Below are 15162 nucleotides of genomic sequence, written 5' to 3' on the forward strand. Positions count from 1 at the left end.
TGCCCAATGTATTACTAAAGCACCAACTCTTAAAGTCATGAAACATTCTATTGACTTTATTCTTGAACACTCAGACTTTTATAACAAAACTTATCTCAGACATGACAGGCTAGATGAAAGCCCCACTGCATAATTTCTTTGGTTAAATTTTTGATATTTATCCTTAGAAGTCTATAAACTTCCTTATCAAAAAGCTTCCCAATCAAATCTGGCCTCAGACACATAATAATTACCTAGCTTGTGTGGCCTTGGGTAAACCACTTAATCCCATTGCCTTGCAAAAAAAAAAAAACTAAAAGAAAAAAAAAAGCTTCCCAAACACCTCTGGTGCCATAGATCTCTTAGGTCAGAGTTCACTGGTGAGCCAACAAATCCATTTAATGAGCCAGAATACATGCATATCTCTGGTGGTAAAGGTCACCAAAACATGTGTAAATCACTCTTAGGAGTTGACCCTCCACAAAATTCTGTTCAAAATAACTTCAGACTTGGCAGATTCAGAAATTCTATGAAAAAAACTACAAAACACTTCTTACACAAATAAAATCAGATTTAAAAAACTGAGCAAACATCAACTGCTCATGGATAACCCAAGCTAATATAATAAAAAAGACAATTCTACCTAAATTAAAAAACTTATTTAGTGCCAATCAAAATTCCAAAAAATTACTTTAATGAGGTAGAAACCATTGTAAGTAGCTTCATATGGAGAAATAGAATCAAGAATTTCCAGCTATTTAATGAAAAAAGTACAAAAAAAGGTGGTTTATGCCAACCAGAACTAAAATTATATTATAAAATATCAGTCATCAAAACTGTCTGGTATTGGCTAAGAAACAGAGTGGTGGATCAGTGGAATGGAGTAGACTAGGTGCAATAGCAGGAAATAATCATAGTAATCTGCTGTTTGATAAACCAAAAGAGTCTGGCTTTTGGGATAAAATCTCTTTTTGCTAAAAAAAACTGTTGGGAAAATAGGAAGTAAATATGGCATAAACTTGGATTAGACCAACAATTCATACCTATACCAAGATAAGATCAAAATGGATACAAGATTTAGACACAAAAGATAATATTATAAGCTAGAAAATAAAGTAATAGTTTACATATCAGATCTATGGAAGGGAAGGAGTTTATGACCAAGGAAGAGATGGAGAACATCAATTAAAAAAAAAAAAAACTAGAGAATATTTCAGGCCAAGATGGAGAAGAGACAAAAGGCACTGTGCTAAGGTCTCCTGATCTTTCCTCATATATAATATACAACAAACCTCTTAACAGAAATCCAATTGACAAAATCCAGAAAAAGAAGCTAGGAGAACATCTACCTCAGGGTTTGTCTTCCTGGATGTTGGGTGAGCTGGGCTCAGAGAGCAAAGAGCCTTCCAGGAGAGGTCAGAATGGGACTAGCTTGGGATCAGCTGTGGAGGCTTTGACTGTGGGAGCCACAGTCCAAGAGCAGAGGCTTGGATGTGTGACTGATGGACTGGGGCTTACTGGCAGGACTGAAGGGCAAGTTCCAGCACAGAGTGCTATCCTCTAAACTCTTTTGGTCCAGAGGACATCAGGCGCCATAACTTCATTTCAGCTGAAACCTCTTCCTAGAACAAACACAATTACAGCCCACCTCCCCCGCCCCAGGCTCAGGTCTGAGCAGCAGAGCTCCCTCAGCTGTGAATAGGGAGAGTAATTACCTCACCCCAGGGCATAGCCCACATTGATCAAGGATAAAAGTATCTAGCAGCCCCACCTACATCCTCCAGGTCAAGGGAGTGGGCCTCAAAATCAAGGTCACAGACACTCCAGAGAAAGCAATCAGCACCACCTACTGGCAGGCCCATGTGGAATTATTAAAATCAGTGGGCAAAGCCTCTTAGTACCCCCTACTGACTGGCCCACTTGGAGTTACTAAACCCAGTGAGTAAAGCCTCTAGGGATCCCAACACCAAACCTCTGTGAATCAGCCCGTCCCCCAAGACAAGATCTTAGAAAAATGAAGAAAGGACCAATAAAGTGGTCAATAGAAAAATTCCTAGAAGGTATAGCCCCTAACTCAGAGAGATCTATAGCCTTTGACGAGAATATTATTTGATCTCCAGCACAGAAAGACTTCCTTGAAGAAATCAGGAAGGAATTAAAAAATCAATTGGAAAATTTGGGAAAAGAAACCTAAGAGAAGATTAATACTTTGCAACAAGAATACAAATCCTTGGTAAATAAAATAGGACACATGCAAAAAAGAAAAAAAAGAACTTAATTATCTCAAAACCTCAATTGTTGAAATGGAAACCTTTTATAAAAATAGAATTAATCAAAAGGAAAAGGAGATGCAAAAGGTAAATGAAGAAAATTATTCTCTAAAAAAAAAGAATGGAGTCTGTGGAAACTAACGACTTCACGAGACAACAAGAATCTCTTAAACAAAGCCAAAAAAAAAATCAAAAAAAGAGAAGAAAAAGTAAAATACTTCATTAGCAAAACCACTGACCTTGAGAATAGATCAAGAAGCAATAACCTAAGAATTATTGGTCTTCCTAAAAACATTGAAGAGACAAAAAGCCTGGACTTAATATTACAGGATTTAATGATGGAAAACTGCCCGTATATCATGGAACCAGAGGGAAAAAAGAGTTACTGAAAGAATATATCGAACCCTTCTGGAAAGGGATCCCAAAATGAAAGATGCCAAGGAATATTGTGGCCAAATTCCAAAATTATCAGATAAAAGAGAAAATTCTACAACAATTTAGATACCAAGGAGTCACAGTAAGAATTACAAGGACCTGGATGCATCAATTTAAGGGATGAAAGGGCCTGGAATGAGATATTCCAAAAAACAAGGGAGCTTGGAATGCAGCCAAGAATTCATTATCTGGCAAATCTCAGCCTTCTCTTCCAGGGCAAAAGATGGGCATTTAATGAAATAGGAGAGCTCCAACATTTCCTGATCAAAAGACCAAAACTTAATAGAAAATTTGGACTTCAAATAGGAGACTCAAGAGACACATGAAAAGGTAAAAAAAGGGGGGGGGGGTTAAAAAAGAAAAAAAAACTGCTATAGAACAAGATGAAACTGGCTATATCCCTACCTGGGAGAAAGGCTCTAATAACTCTCGAGAATTGTAACTCTATTAGAGAGAATATACTTAGCCAGAAGTGATGGACACTCGTGACTTTTCTGTGACTCAGATAGAATGATTTAAAAACACCCCCTCATAAAGGGGGACAATAAAGAGATGGAAGGATGGAGCAGATTGAATGGGGTAAATCTCATTACTTTAAGAGGTACAAAAGGCCTACTGCAATAGAGGGGAAGAAGGCAGGAGGTAAGAAACAACTGAATCTTCCTCTCATCAGACTTGGCTTAAAGTCATGTACTCATTTAAGCTAAGAAACTTATTTTAACTTTCAAGTATTAAAAGGGGAAAGGGGGATGGGGATGGGGAGGGGAATAAAAAGGGGAACTAACAGAAGGAAGGTAAGGGAGGTTGATATAAGAGGGCAAACAAACTGAAGGTGCTTAAATTCAGAAAAAAAGTACTGGGGAATATGGATAAAGTGAAAAAAAGGCAAAAACACAAACAGAAGGAAGATAACATGACGGGTCATAAAGAGTTAGCAATTATAACTTATAGCAAAGTGGATTAAAACTCAGAATCCTACAATATGCAGCTTACAAGAAACTCATCTGAAGTAGAGAGATACATATAGAGTGAAGTTAAAGGTTGGAGCAAAATATATTTTGCTTCAGCTGAAGTGAAAAAAACCAGGGGTAGCAATCCTTATCTCAGACAAAGCAGCTGAAAAAATAGATAGCATTAAAAGAGATAAGGAAGGAAGCTATACCCTCCTAAAAGGTACCATAGACAATAAAATAATTTCAATACTAAACATGTATGCACTCAATGGCATAGCATCCAAATTCTCAGACGAGCAGTTGAAGGAGGTATCAGAAGACATAGATTACTCTAGAAAACTCTACTAGTGGGAGACCTCAACCTCCCACTCACAAATTTTGATAAATCTAATCATAAAATAAATAAGAAGGAAGTTATGGAGGTAAATAGATTGTTAGAAAACCTAGATATGATAGGCTTATGGAGTTAATTGGATGGGGATAGAAAGGAATATACTCTTTTCTGCAGTATATGGCACTTACACAAAAATTGACCATGTACTAGGGCATAAGTACCTAATTATCAAATGCAGAAAGGCACAAATAGTGAATATATGCTTCTCAGATCATAACGCAGTAAAAATGACATGTAATATTGGGCCAGGAAGATATAGACACAAAAGTAATTGGAAACTAAATAACCTCATTTTAACGAATGAGTAGGTCAAACAACAAATTAAAGAAGGAACTAATTATTTCATTCTAGATAATGACAGTAATGAAATAACATACCAAAACCTATGGGATATACTCAAGGCAGCTGTCAGGGGATATATTATATCTTTAAATGCTTATAGGAATAAATTAGAGAAAGAGGAAATCAATGAACTAAATATGCAACTAAAAAATTAGAGAAAGGACAAATTAAAAAAACCCTCAATTTAATACCAAATTATAAATTCTAAAAATTAAAGGAGAAATTAATAAAACAGAAAGCAAGAAAACTTTTGAAATAATAAAGAAAACCAAGAGTTGGTTTTATGAAAAAAAATCAATACAATTGATAAACCTCTGGTCGAATTGATTTAAAAAAAAAGAAAAAAGCAAATTGCTAGTATCATAAATGAAAAATGTGAAATCACCACCAATGAGGAGGAAATTAAAGTAACAATTAGGGAACTATTTTGCCCAACTATGCCAATAAATTTGTTAATCTAAGTGAAATGGATGAATATTTACAAAAAATATACGTTTCCCAGGTTAAATGAAGAGGAAATTAAATACCTAAATTACCCTATCTCAGAAAAAGAAATTCAACAAGCCATTACTGAATTCTCCAAGAAAAAAGAGCCATATGGTATCAAAAGTGAATTCTATCCAACATTTAAGGGACAACTGGTTCCAATTCTATATAAACTCTTTGGTAAAATAGGTGAAGACAGAACTCTGTCTAACTCTTTCTATGACTCCAATATGGTGCTGATACCTAAACCAGGAAGAGTTAAAACAGGAAAAGAAAATTATGAACCTATCTCCCTGATGAATATAGATGCAAAAATCTTAAATAAAATCTTAACAAAATGACAACAACAAGTTATCACTAGGGTTATACATTATGACCAAGTAGGATTTATCCCAAGAAGGCAGTATTGGTTCAATATTATAAAAAATGTTAGCATAATTAATTATATCAATAACAAACCTATCAGAAGTCATATGATTCTATCAATAGATGCTGAAAAAGCTTTTGACAAAATACAGCACCCATTCCTACTAAAAACCCTAATGAACATACTAATAAATGGATTGTTCCTTAGAATAATAAGCAGTATCTTTATGAAACCATCAACAAGCATTATATGCAATGGGGATAGGCTAGAAGCATTCCCACTAAGATCAGGGGTGAAACAAGGATGCCTATTATCACCACTACCATTCGATATAGTATTAGAAATGTGAGCTTCAACAATGAGAAGAAAAAGAAATTGAAGGAATTACAATTAGGCAGGAAGAGACAAAATCTTACTCATTGCTGATGACATGATGATATACCTGGAGAATTCTAAAAATCATCTAAAAAACTATAAATAACTTGCAACTTTAGCAAAGTCACATGATATTAAAAAAATCCTCATAAATCCTCAACATTTCTTTAAAACTAGCAAGATGCAGCAGAACAAACTAGAAAGAGAAATCCCATTCAAAATAACTTCAGACAATTTACTGGAAGTCTGTCTACCTGCCAAGGCAGACTCAAAAACTTTTTGAAAACAATTAGAAAATTTCTCACGCAAATAAAATCAGATTTAAATAACTGGGCAAATATCAACTGCTTGTGGGTAGGCTGAGCTAATATAATAAAAGTGACAGTTCTACCAAAATCAAACTACTTATTTAGTGCCCTACCAATCAAAATTCCAAAAAATTTCTTTAATGAGTTAGAAAAAATTATAAGTAAATTCATATGGAGAAATACAAAGTCAAGAATCTCCTGGGACTTTAATGGGGAAAAAAGTGCAAAAGAAGGTGACTTAGCACTACCAGATCTAAAATTATATTATAAAAAATTATATTATAAATTATCAGTCATCAACACTGTCTGGTATTGGCTAAGAAGTAGAATACACCAGGTGCAAAAGCAGGAAATGATCATAGTAATCTGCTGTTTGATAAACTCAGAGTCCAGATATTGGGATAAAAACTCTCTCTTCAATGCAAACTGTTGGGAAAATTGGAAGTTAGCATGGCAGAAACTTGGATTAGACCAATACTTTGTACCCTATACCAAGATAAGACCGAAATGGATACAGGATTTAGACAGAAAAAAAACAATTATTATAAGGAAACTAGGAGATCAATGAATAGTTTTCCTGCCAGATCTATGAAAAGGGAAGCAGTTTATGACCAAGCAAGAGATGGAGAACATCATTAAAAACAAACTAGACAATTTTGATTACATTAAATTAAAAAAGCTTTTGCCCAGACAAAACCACTGTAACCAATATCAAAAGAAATGTAGTAAAGTGGGAAACAATTTTTCCAACTAGTATTTCTGACAAAGGACACATTTCTAAAATATACAAAGAACTGAGTCAAATTTTCTCACACAAAAAAGCCATTCCCTAATTGACAAATGGTCAAAGGATATGCATAGGAAATTTACAGATGAGGAAATCAAAGCAATCCATAGTCATATGAAAAATTGTTCTAAATCACTACTTATTAGAGAAATGCAAATTAAAGCACCTCTGAGTTATCACCTCACACCTCTCACACTGGCCAATATGACCAGAAAGGACAATGTTCAATGTTGGAAGGAATGCAGGAAATCTGGGACACTAATGTATTGTTAGTGGAACTGTGAAGCCATCCAACCTTCCTGGAGAGAAATTTATAATTGCGCCCAAAGGGCAATAAAAATGTACATACCCTTTGATCTAGCAATAACACTACTGGGTCTATACCTGAAGAGATCATGAAAAAGGGTAAAAACATCACTTGTACAAAAACATTCATAACAGCTCTGTTTGTGGTGACAAAGCAGTGGACATTGAATGAATGTCCATCAATGGGGGAGTGGCTTTACAAACTTTGGTATTATGTACATTATGGAACACTATTGTTCTATTAGAAACCAGGAGGAATGGAAATTCAGAGAAGCCTGTAGGGACTTGCATGAACTGAAATGAGCAAGATGAGCAGAACCAGAAGAATATTGTACACCATAACAGCAACATGGAGTTGATTATCAGTCTTAATGGACTTGCTCATTTCATAAATGCAACAATCAGGGACAATTTTAGGGTATCTGCAATGGAGAATACCATCTGTATCCAGAAAAAGAATTGTCGTGTTTGAACAAAGACCAAAGACTATTACCTTTCATTTTTAAAGAACTATTATCTAATTATATAATTTTTGCTATCTCTCATATTTTATTTTATTTTTCCTTAAGGATATGATTTCTCTCTCAACACAACCAATTTAGATCAATGTATAGCATGGAAACAATGTAAAGACTATCAGACTGCCTTCTGTGGAGAGTGGGGGGGAAGAAAGCTAGATTAGGAGAAAAACTGTAAAATTCAAAAATAAATAAAATTTTTAAAATGAGCAGAACAATCTAAAAAAAATCACAGATATCTCAATGTATCCACAGATAAATGCTTCAGACAGGTATTTTTGGTAGTTTGTTGGTTTGTTTTTAGTGGAATTATACTCCACTGTGACTTGTCTTAGATTTGTATGCAATCACAGAATATTAGAGTTAGATGCAACCTTCAAGACCATCTAGGCCAGGGGTTCTTAAACTTTTTTTGTGTCACAGACTCTGACAGTTTGACAAAATTTGTGTACCTCAAGAAATCTTTTTAAACAAATAAAAGAAATATTAAGCTTTAATAAGAAACTAGAGGGAAAAAAGATTATTTTTATCAAATTCATGAATCTCCTGGAATTTATCTGTGAATCTTTTGGTGATATGTGAAATTCAGGTTAAGAAATCTCAATATTTCATGTTGAGAAAATCCAGAACTGATACAAATTTCCCAAGGTCACATAGGGGAAAAAGGCAGTGTTAGAACCCAGGCATCTTACTTTCCTGTGAAGATCTCTCTTCATAATACCATGCCTCCCCTGGCCCCCAGATATGGCATGGGAAAGCATGGGTGATCTTGGCAAACGCACAAAAAAAAGAGAAGCATTCCATTTCAAGGCTGACGTTGACAGACAAGGATAACACCTGCCTTAGAGGTTAAATATGTTGTGTCCTTATTATATTGTTTATGAATGTAGTGCTATAAGAGAGATAAGAATCAAATCCATATAATGAACTATGTTATAATTCTACTATACCTTTCATGATTCCTATCCTGGAATTTCTCATTATTTAAATCCTATAAGAGAATGTGTATCTATGGTAATGGCATTCTGATTAAATGTAGTGACCTATCTCCTTCCTGGAGAACTAAAAATTATACTAGAAATATTCCCTTCTTATCAGTAGAGTGGTGGGGAACCACATATGTGGGATGTGGTATATTTACCCTTTTAGACTTTATCACTGTGTCAATAGGATGTTTTTCTTTGCTACAAAAGAGGATTTTTATTAGAGGAGAAAATAGGAAGGGTTTAAATAGGAAAAGTTACAACTTAAGTAACAAGAAGTCATAATAAAACAAATAATTTTAAAAAAAAAACATGACAAAAGGGGGAGGATGTCACCTTTCTAAGAAATTCTGTGTCTTTCAGAGAAGTAATAAATATTCCTCTTTTATGTACCAACAATATTTCAATTTATATGAGTTGTGAGTATAAAGTCCTATGTCACTCATATAACAGTGGAGCTTTGTACCTCAAATAGCATTAGGTCAGGGAACCATTTGAAAATTAGAATGAGTTTAGATGTAAGCTATTCAGGAGTTTCTGGAAATACTTCTGACTGAGAGGCATTTTGAATAATTTAGTCTTCTGAGATCATTTGAATAATCCATTCACTAATTTCCATAATTGATGGTGATGGTGAACTATCAAGGGCATATCCTTTGTCTTATGGTTCTTACATCTGTCAGCTTAATCACTACCAGAATCTCTCTTAAATAGCTTACAGGCTAAATTGGTTTGGGGAGTTGAGTGGTGAGAGTCATTTTGCTGTTTTGATATTTGTGGCTTATAAAATTCAGCATGTTTTATTTGGAATAACTGTATAGTTTATACGTGATAGATTCCTCCATAAAATGTTGTTGTTCTATACCTACTGGTAGGGTGGATTTGGGCAAATTGTTACCATATTGGAATATTCAATTCCAATATCAATATTCCTTTTAAAGGTAGGTATCAATGTTTTATGCTTTATAAATCCAGAAAAAGAAGTTATGTCAGATGAGAGATTAATGAGATACGTCAAAGAAGTGTTGTTACCATCTCATTTATCCATATAAATTTGTGAGGTGTCAGATATATCTTTTCATTAAATTGATATGACTCTGGTTAAGTTGAAATGGTTCCTTTTTAATACAAATAGCATGTAAATTTCCACTTCTATGATTCACATCATTTGATGAAGTTAATGACCATTATAAACCCAGACAAATTAAATTTCACACTACTTTGGGGGATGCTGGGGATTTTGTTGTATGGACTTAGCAAAAAGAGTTTTGCCTGAAATCTGGGTTCAGACAAAATTAAAAAAAAATGTTGTTTTTGGTGGTCTTAAAAACTCTGTCTTAAAATGCTAGATCATGAGTTAATCATAGAGTTGCAGAGTTAAATCTCAATTATGCATGGTTTAGGGGAAGTGTATTTGCATGGAGAATTGAAATCAACAAAAAACTTCAAAGAAACATCTTTAAATGTTGCAGTTTTTAGTCTTCTTCATCTCCTTCTTCTTGAGAGCAGGCATAATAACATATCAATCTTTGTCTCTACAGGGTCAAGTAAAGTATACTTTGTCACAGTAAATGTTGAATGGGAAAAAATATTGTGACATGTCAAAAGCATTGATTTTAGAGTCGAGTAGACCTGGGTTCAAATCTTTCTCTGATCCTTAGCAGCCCTGATCCTGTTACTCTGGGCAAATATTTTTTAGCATCTTGAAGATTCAGTTTCCTCAACTATAAAACAAGGGTAATGATACTTATATGACCCAGAGGTGATGTGATTTAGTGGAAAGAAACCTTGTGTCTAAGTCAAAGAGATCTGGTTCATTTTTTTTTTATTGTGACACAAGGGCAGCTCATTCTTGTGTAAACCATTTAGATTCTCAGCACTTTATTCAATTCTCAAATAATGACTGCAACAATCTGCCCTGGTCAAAAGACTTTCCCCTTCCAGAAATTTCCAATACCATTGAAATATCAGGTCCAGAGTACTAGATAACTACTTCCAAGATAATCATCAGACTCAGATAAGATAATGTGTGATAATGAACTATGGAGATCTTAAAATCCTATGCAAATGTCAATTGTTATTGAATAAAGTAAATCTATCAAAGATGTATACAGGAAACAAAGTGGACTAATTTAATTATCTTTCCAATCCCATCTTCTGTCCCCTCTCTTTCTACTTCTCCCTTTTCTAATAAAACTGCTGCTAAGCAGACTGTCCCTAATATAGGAAGTGATAGGGGAAAAGGAGAAGCAGGGACCTGAATATCTAATTCTTTGGACACAGGACACAAATCCTAGAAAATCTATTTGTTTCTTTAACATATAGCACTTAAAAACTGCTTTTTCATTCCTTTGTACATTCATTCATTCATTAATTTGCTTATTGAAAAATCATAGGATCATAGATTCAGAACTTAAAGAAACCTCAGAAATCATCCAGTTGAGACCTCTTATATGGATAAGGAAATAAGGCAAGAAATAAAGAAGCTGAGGTTTAACAGACCCAGGATTACAACACCAGATTTACCATTCTTTCTGCTGATGCACTCAGTAATTATGAAGAATAGCACCAAAATTCTGAAGCAGTGCCTATATTTTGAAAGCCAATGGAAAATCTAAATTGAGAAGTACACTATCAAAATAAAATAGTAAGGGGCCACTAGGTGGCGCAGTGGATAAAGCACCAACCCTGGAGTCAGGAGTAGCTGGGTTCAAATCTGGTCTCAGACACTTAATAATTACCTAGCTGTGTGGCCCTGGGCAAGCCACTTAACCCCATTTGCCTTGAAAAAAACCTAAAAAATAAATAAAATAGCCACACAATGAATAGTTTGTGAAATATATATTATCATGTCTCACCATCTCACTCCTTACCCTCACCTTGTGTAAACTGATTTACTGCAATGATGGCTATTTGTGAATGCAAAGGCATGGTAGAAAGAAAGGGAGCTAGCATTTATTAAGTCCTCATTATGTTTTATAATGAGAATAATAGCACTCATTTACAGGTTCAATAAAATGCTTTATAAATATTATCTCAATTTATCCTCATGACAAACCTGGAAGATATTATTAATACTATTTTAGGTTGAGAAAAGTGAGACTGACATAGGTTAAATGGCTTGCCTGGAGTCACATAGCTAGTAAGTGTTTGAGGTCACATTTGAACTCAGATCTTCCTGATTAAATCTCAATTCATCAGTCCTGAAGAATGTAGACCTTAATTCATCCTATGGTCTACTACTCAAAAGTAGTAGGACTCATACTAGTCCTACTTTTAATATATGTTAAATATAAGACAATTTAAAAAAATAAGGAGCCAGCTGATACTACCTGGGTTCCAATTCTACGTCCAACATTTCTTTGCTATGTGATTTTGAACAGGTCACTTAATTTTTTGCCCTAAGTTTCTTCATCCTTAAAATGATGATAATAGCTCCCAGGAGTGCTGGACACATTATTAAGTAGCTTACAAAAATTATTTCATTTGATCTTCACAACATCCCCAAAAAGGTATTGAGGTAAAAAGAAGTTAAGTAACATGCCCAGTGTCACACAGCTTCAAATCTAAGACCAGATTTGAATTCAAGTCTTCTTGACTCCAGGTTCAGCAATATATCTACTGCATCCTTTAGCTATTTCAAGTTTAGAAAATACAATTTGATTCTCCTGTTGTGCTCATGGCTTGACAGAGATGGTACAGTTTCAACAGTGATTTCATAACACATAGCATTGAATACATATAGATGTATGATTATAATGACCAAATTTTCCCTCAGAGATGAGTTAAGAAAATGTACTTCATTCCTTTCATTAGATTATGGTTTTAGAATATTGCATTTAATGTCAGACATTGTAGATGTCAATCTGATTTACTGAACTGCATTTTTTCTCTTTCTTTTTATACTTTTCCCCCATAAGAGAAGACTCTCTGGATAGGGGAGTTAAGTGTGATATGTTTGGAAATTCATGGGATGGAACCACAAAAAACTTAGTAACAATACTTTTTTCATGAAAGAACACGTGATAATTATATAGGGCAGAAGACAAAGTCCTTTTGTGCTTATATGTCAACCCCTAACATATTAACAGGTATACAAAAGGCACTAAATGATTGTTCAAAGGAAATGATCTCTTCATTTAAAAGGAACTGATCTAAAATAACTATGTACTTATTATTGCTTCTAAATAAACTACCTCTCAAACTCTATTCGTTATAAAAAAGTCTTAAACAAGTCAGAGAGATACACAGACAGACTGACAGATATCTTAAAAGTGTATAGTCATTTGCAGCCTTTCTCTTTCACTAGAGTGTGAGCAGCACTTGAGGGCAGAGATCATCTTTTTGCCTTTCTTTGTATCTTTGTATCTATTCTCAGTAAATAGTTAGTGCTTAATAATTTTTGTTGATTATTTGTCAAAATTGCAGCACATTTCCACTTATTCATTAATCAAATACACCCATTATGATTCAAAGTCTCTCCTGACTCCAAATACAATGTCCCTTCCTTAGTAGCATATGAATTGGAGGAGCTGGATAAAAGTTCTCTTTAACTCTTCCTCCTTCTAAAAAGAGTTTTTTAATCAAAATGAGAAAGACACAAAGTGATGCAGTGTCCTCTGGTATCTAAACATCACATCTCTTTAAAAGTCTATGTGATGGGAGTGATGTTCAACCTTGAAGGACTTGCTCATTCCATCAGCACAACAATTGGGACAATTTTTGGCTGTCTGCAAAGGGGAGTACCATCTGTATCCAGATAAGGAGCTGTGGAGTTTGAACAAAGTACAAGGACTATTCCCTTTAATTCGGAAAAAAAAGCCCAGATGTCTTATTGTCTGATCTGGTTACCTCTGAGAATTCTGTTCTCTTTAAGGATATGATTTCTCTCTCATCACACCCAATTTGGATCAAGGTAAAACATGGAAACAAAATAAAGACTGACAGAGTGCTATCTGTGGGGTGGGGGTGGGGGGAGGGAAGCAAGATTGGGGGAAAATTGTAAAACTCAAATAATATCTTTAATAAAAAATTTTTAAAAAGTCTATGTGACTGTGTTGAATATTAGCATGTTCTATCTGCTTCAAGGCTGTTGGGAAAATCACATGTATCACAAGAAATATATGACATGGAACACTTATTCTATTAGAAACCAGGAGGGATGGGAATTCAGGGAAGCCTGGAAGTATTTGCATGAACTGATGCTGAGCAAGATGAGCAGAACCAGAAGAACATTATACACCCTAACAGCAACATGGGGGCGATGATCAACTTTGATGGTCTCACTCATTCCATCAGGGCAATAATCAGGGTCAATTTAGGGCTCTCTGCAATGGGGAATACCATCTGTATCCAGAGAAAGAACTGTGGAGTTTGGACAAAGGCCAAGTACTATTACCATTAATTTAGGAAAAAAGACTGATATCTTATTGTCTGATCTTGCTATCACTTATACTCATGTTTCTTCCTTAAGGATATGATTTCTCTCTCATCACATTCAATTTAGATCAATGTATACCATGGAAACAATGTAAAGACTAGTAAATTGCCTTCTGTGGGGGGTAGAGGGAGACAGATAAGAGTAGGGTAAAAATTGTAAAACTAAAAATAAATAAAATCTTTTAAAAAAGTAATTATCACATGTTTGATAAATGCAAAAGAATAAATTACTTTGAGGTAAAAAAGAAACATGATAGTCCTTTGTATTTGGGCCATACCGCATAAATGTAGTCACTTCTATGATTATCATAAACTTACAGAAGTCATAGGATTTAAACTAGATAAATACCTCAAAAGTCACTAATCAATCAGTCAACTAAACAACAAACATTGAGAATCTACTGCATACCAGAGTATACAAAATGCTGGAGAAGTAATTGCAAAAAATGAAACAATTCTTAGTGATATTACACTCTAATGAGGGAGACAGCAAGTATATATGTTGGATATGAGTATATGAGAAATACTCAGTGCATAAAAGTAAAGTTAACAAGGATATATATATATATATGTATATATATGTATATATACATATATATATATATATATATAGGCACTGAATACAAAATAATTTGGAAAGGAGAACACTAGCAGTTGACAGGGTGAGGTGAGGGGAATCGGGAAAAGATTCATGCAGAAGTGGATGCTTGAGCTGCATCCTATAGGAAGGAGATACTATGAGGTGGAGATGTGGAAGGAGTGCATTCTAAGCATGAGAAAATGCCAAGGTGATAGCATGAAGACAGGAGATGAAACATTATTTATAAAGAACAGAGTGAATGAATATCTGTTGAGCTAGATCACAGAATGCAGAAGGAGGTATAATGTCCTCTTGAAACTGGAAAGATTGATTGGGTAGGTTTATAAGCTAAACAGAAGAGCTCATATTTTATCTTAGAGGCAATAGGATGTTGCATCTATGTTTAATAACACCTGCTAGCATATACATATTATTTTAAGGTTTTCAAAAATACTTCACATATATATAATATTTCTTTTTATCCTTATAAGTACCATTAGAGGTAGATGCTATTAAGTATATTCTGTAGCCATGATGCTATTATATAATAATATAACACATTAATTAATATATTTATAAAATATATTACATATAGTGTTACAGGTGTTTAAAGAATCCTGCATTGGCAGAACTTTATAAA

The sequence above is a fragment of the Macrotis lagotis genome, chromosome 8 (assembly GCF_037893015.1).
Source record: "Macrotis lagotis isolate mMagLag1 chromosome 8, bilby.v1.9.chrom.fasta, whole genome shotgun sequence".
Taxonomy (NCBI): Eukaryota; Metazoa; Chordata; class Mammalia; order Peramelemorphia; family Peramelidae; genus Macrotis; species Macrotis lagotis.